Here is a 6,106-nt window from a genome sequence, read left to right on the forward strand (position 1 = left end):
AATCCACATGTTTACATATCTAAAATGTACCCTATACATGTGAAAAGAGGTCTGCTGTGTGTGCAGCATACACATTCAGGCTGCTGTGGTAAAGCACTAAACTCAGAGGTTCGCCATCTCTGGTCCTACCTCTGCTGAATCACAAGCCCCTCTTTTGGATTGTTTCTTCATCTCTAAAACTACACTTGGCTATCTGACTTTCCACTGGAAAGTCTCAAATGTTCCTAGCCCAACCATAGACAAAAGATCATCTTTGAACAAAAGTATTAAAAAGTTCGAACACAGCTGATTAAACACCTTCCAGTTACCCCAGCCCCACCCCCAGAACAGTAGCTGGGGAGCTGGTAGGGCAAGGCTGCAGGGGAGCACTGTGCTTGTAGTTCAACACAGTAACATTGCAGCTAGCTTGCTTCTGCCTTGTGACATCAGAGTGGGTCTCTATGAAGCCAGTCACAGACACGTTGCTGAGGACATATAAGCAGGTGCTAGTAATTTCCAATGATCATACCATAATGTCTAAAGCAGAGCTTCCAAACCTCATATCCTGACACAGAAAATACTGTACAAAATATATAAACTACAAGAAGTTGGAACCAAACATGCCACGTAGGGGGCCAGTGAGATGGCGCAGTGGAATAAGCACTTCCCTGGCAAGCGCAAGGGCCTCGGTTCAATCCCCGGTTCCGCAAAAAAAAAAAAAAAAGTCATACAAGTGATGAAAAAATAAAATGCAGAGGATTTGAGGCAAAAAGTTGAATTTGTACAGAACTTTTCAAATAAAATTTTGTCAAATGTTTTGACAGCCCCTAAATTTTAATACTGCCTTGAGAAATACACAACAAATAGCTAATAAATATATTCAAAATACTTAGTAGTGCCTGACATGGTGGCACACACATCTATTCCCAGCACTCAGGGAGGCTAAAGCAGGAAGATCACTATGAGTTTGAGGCCAGCCTGGACTACAGAGTGAGTTCAAGGCCAGCCTAAATTTTTTGATAAGACACTGAGACCAAAAAAAGATGAAACTAATGAAATTAAGAACAAAAATTGTTTGAAGTGGGATCTCCCAACATTGCTTAAGTTGGCTTTGAAGTTCTGCATGATCTTTAATTTTTCATTTTTTAATCGTTTGAGGGCCATTGCTTTGATACAGGCTAATAATCTGGGCTGCTGGTTATGAAAAGAAGATGGATGGTGAATAAGTTTTCAGGACAAATCATCTTTTCTGAAAGATTAAAACAAAATTAGGGCAAACTGCACCGTGTGCTGGCAAGGAAAAGACATTGGGAACACATTACTTACAACCGGGGCTGGCAAGGCCAAGAGCCAGGTGCCGGCCAGTCTAGCAGCCAGCGAGAGCCCGGCCTCCGTTCCAGGAGGACGCCTTAAGCACTACTTGCTCTCAAGGGAACAGGGGCAGCAGAAGCAAGCAGCACACACATTCCCACAGGACCTTTACACAGTGGCTGTACATCCAGTCATGAGAACCGAGTCCGCAGGACCTGAGCTCCTCTTCTAAGCCCTACCCCCAACGCTATTATATTGGGGTGTGAGCTTTTTACCTAGGAGTTTTGGAGGGGACACAAATAATAACAGCGATCAGAGAAGGGGAGAATGTTGAATGCTGGCTAAATCTAAAATGTAACCAAGGCAAGAAGATTATAGCTTTCCATTCATTGATGGGTGAGTGTATCACAGGAGCCTTGAAAGAGGCCCAACAGTTTGCTGAGACTAGTTTGTAGGAAACTGTAAATTGACTTAAAAATAAGTCATTGTGGAGGCTAAGGAAGAGAGATTAGTTAATGGGTATAAACTTTAAAATAAGTAAGTTTTTGAGATCTAATGCATAATACAGTGAGGTGTACTGACATGTTAATTAGCTTGTTATCAACTTTAGCTATCTGAACTTCAATATAAAAAGCTCTGGAGTCAGATACATCCCTCACTGCTACTCAAAGGTATCACAATCGCAAAAGCCATCTCGTTGCTTCAGCTCACTGCCTTTGCAGCTAATTTTATGACCTGTTCATCTGGTTTCTCAGTTAACAGCAGATCAGGAGGGCAGGCAGCGGGCCACTGAGAAAGGTCAGAAGGAAGGGCTTCCAAGCCTCAGGCCTGGAAAGCTGTGGAATAACTTCAGCACCCATACCGGGCTTGAAATATAACACAGTGCCAAATATGTGTACTGGTCCTGAGCCAGTATGAAAATGCATTGTGTTCAGAACAGGTGTACTGTTGATGGAGGAATTGTTTGAGAAACATTTCCACACAAGATAACTAAAAGTAAAAGTTTGTAATTGAAAGAATGAGTTTTAGTTAATCAAGAAATATTTAGTTACATTGGGGGTTTTCTGAATTAGTTCAAAATACAACTTGCATTAAATACATAGTGTGTTCAGCACTGTTTGGTGCACTTCACAAGTCAGCTTCACATATAAGGAAGCTGACACACAAGGTTAATAATCTTGTCCCAAGTCATAAAACTAGTAAATGTTTGTGTAGAATTTAAATATGGGTTATAGGACTCCTACACTATACCATCTATGTGCTGCCACTGTTAAATACTATAACTAGTTTTGTGGGAAAGAACTTTCTAGTTAGGTTTTAGAACATATAGATATGAAAGTACCATCCACATTCATATACCAGCATTATTGCTATATTTCTTGAAGTACATCTGTTCGTGGTGTATTCGTATGTATCACCAACTCTTGTATCACAAAGTTAGTCATACAGGTGTGTGAATTTATATCTAACATTCAAAGTATGTGTATATGTAAAAGCATGATGGAAATATGAATTGCTATATAATGTGTATTTTTATCCTAATTTTTCATAAGAAAAAGTATGCAATAGTTACATGATAATCTTACCTACTCTCAGACAACTAAACTATACAGTTACAATAGGTGCTACCTTGTACTTGTATTAGTTCTATAAAAAAGAACTATACTTGGGGCTGGTGAGATGGCTCAGTGGTCTAAAGCACCTACTTAGAACAAGCTTAGCAAAGCAAAGGGACCACGGTTCAATCCCCAGCACCACATGCCAGCCAGCCCCGCCCCCTGGTTGGCTGAGCTGCCCCCCCCACACACACATAAATAAATAAATAATTTAAAAAAAAAAAAGAAAGAACAATACTCACATAAAGTGACATATTTTTGGAAATCTTCAAGGGTTTAAGATGTATGTAATTTTGGTCCTTTATAAATATTACTTTAGCAATATTCATGAACTGACGAATGGAGATTTTTCAAGGGCTAGCTGATCACCTCAGAGTTTTGTTAATGCATTAGCTGGTAACTTCTAAATTAATAAAATCAACAGACTACCCTGGCATTTTACCAGATCAAGGTAAATGTCTTTCTCCAAAATAAGAAAATTAAGTTTTATCTTTTAAAACTATAAATACTAGTAAATGTACTGTAATTTTATTAAAATAATAGGTAGCTGGGTGTGATGGTGCACACCTATAATCACAGTACTTGGAAGGCTGAGGCAAGAGGATTGATTCAAGTTTGAGGGTAGCCTGGGCTACATAGTGAGTTCAAGAAGAGCAGTATGAACTACATAGTATGACCCCTCAAAAAAAATTTTTTTAAGAGTAATATAAACAGGAAAGTTTTTACTGTGAGTTGAACCCCTTTGTTAAAGGAAGGAAGTAAATTATTTGACCCCCAGAGGCCAAAACCATGCCAAGCTAGGTTTGGCTCATTAAGAAGATTAACAAAGGGCCTGGTAGTTTTCAGTCATTTCATGGACATTATTTTTACCCTCTGAGATGTAACACAAAAGTTTCTAGGCTAAATTTTTTAATGATCTCTATCTACCTGATGTAAGCTCTGTGTAAGTTTTCACAACTTGTCTCTGTTCACTCCTTGGGAATTCCAGCCACCACTCTCACTGTTCCCATTTTGCAGTGAGCCAGGTGTTTCTGGAGCCAGAATCTGCTTCATGAGCTCCACACCCAACCTTCTCTCTGGTATCTCCACTTAGTGTCTAAACAGGCCTCTCCAACTCAGCAGCACTGCAGCGCAAAATGCTAACCTCATCCCCTCAGAAATGTCCTTCTCATTTCTCCCATCACCATAAACAGCATCATAATTCACCCAACTGTCCCCCGAAACCTCAGTCACTCCTGACCGCTTTCAGTCACCCCCTACGTGTAGCCTATTAGCAAATCCTGAGCTGTACCTTCAAAATTCATCCCCAAGCCATCCAATTCTTCCTGCTCCACCGCTTCTTGCCACCAAGATTTCAGTTCTGTTTCCTTAGTGTCTTATTCTTTTGCTTCCATTCTTCCCTTCAGTTCATTCTCCACATAAAAGTGGATGAGCTTCCTTTTATGTACTGCTAAATCATAAAGAAGGTTTCCACTGGCTTCCCATTGTGCTTAACTGAAGCCCTTCCAGGCTGGGCTGGGCTTGGCCACCAGTTCTTGTCCTCTCTCCTGTGCTCACTACACGTCACCATGCTGGACACCTTTCTTTTCCTCAAAAATACATTTTTGTGTTTTTTTGAGGCAAGGTGAATTCCAAGTTCTTATTTCGTTACTCACAGTGCTGTTCAAAACTGACCTCCTTGGGGGCCTGTCCATTAGGTCAGTGATTTAAGTGCCCGCCAAAACAAAGCAGTGAGGCTCAGGATGCTGTGGTTCAATCCCCAGATCCTCAAACCAAACCAGAACTTCCCTGAGGCGACCAAAAAAAAAAAAAATCTTTCTGCCTTTTTTGTATATAAGGAGCTGGGAGGAAGGATCTTCAGGAATACTTTGGGGGCCAGGGAGATGGCTCAGTAGAATAAGCGCTTCCCTGGCAAGCGCAAGGGCTGGAGTTCAATCCTCAGTTCCAGGAAAAAAAAAAAAAAAAAAAAAATGACCTCCTCAAAGCTTTCCCTGACCACCATTACCTTCTCTAATTTTCTTCAGTGGACAAGTGTGCATCTGCCTTGTTTGCACTGTCTTGGTTACACTCCATCTGCCCACTATCAATTCAGAGCAGAATTTTAACAGGAGCAGAGTTTCCTGGGCCTAAGACAATGCCTAGCACGCAGGAGTCTCCATACACATTTGTCAGATGCATGCCATACTAATGTTTGTTTTGCATTAATATCACCACATCTGAAAAATATACTTATGGGCAGTATGAGGCAAAGACAACAGAAAAAGATGAGAAAATAGGCTCAAAGGCTTGAAATTACAGCAATACAGTGGCAAATAAGAGCTACTGTCTAAAGAAACACTATGCAAAAAAAATTTTTTTATGTAAAAATAAACACTACACAAAGAAAAAAATCCAGGAGTTTTGAATACTGATCCAAGTTAAATTCCACACTTAAGAGGTGGAAACAATTCCTTAAGAGGAAAAACAACTGTTTCTTGGTAAGGTGCTAAGTTATTAGCAGGTAGGCAAGGCTTTACAGTGCTATTTCTGGTGGTAGGAGTTACAGATAATGGTAACACTGACCCTTTCATTCATTTTACTTTGGGAACTTTGCCACAGGAGAAATGTTGTATGAAACAAAAGTTCTATCTTTGTATATGTCTATAATAATACCCCATTTTTATATAGTCCAATTCTTGTTATTGCTTAATTACGTATAAACAACCGAATTTAAAATAATAGATTAGAGTGCTGGGGATATAACTCAGTGGCACAATGCCTGCCTGGCAAGCATGAGATCCTGAGTTTGATTTCCGATACCAAAAGAATAGAACATTCTCTTCCTAAGTACTTGGTTTTCACCATTAGACTGAAACAGTACTTCATCTTATGTTTCATGGAATAATTAAGATCTAAAATTAGCCAATCATCTGTTTTCATAAAAATAACATTAAACTTAATGCTAGAACTAATTTTCTTTCCTTTTTGGTTTCTGTTTGTGTTGTTTGTTTTGGGTGGAGGTGGTACTAGGACTAAAACCAGGACCTTGGGGGTTTTTTGGTTTTTTTTTTTTAGTTTGGGTATTTTTTTCCCATAATTTTATTGAGAAATAAATAACAATGAGACAGTTTCAAATCAAATTAATACACCAGGCAAGAAACTAGCACTGAACTATACCCTGCCCCCTGCCCTCAAATTTTCTTTGAATCAGAAATATTTTT

This window comes from Octodon degus, unplaced genomic scaffold (assembly GCF_000260255.1).
Source record: "Octodon degus isolate 3935 unplaced genomic scaffold, OctDeg1.0 scaffold00265, whole genome shotgun sequence".
NCBI lineage: Eukaryota > Metazoa > Chordata > Mammalia > Rodentia > Octodontidae > Octodon > Octodon degus.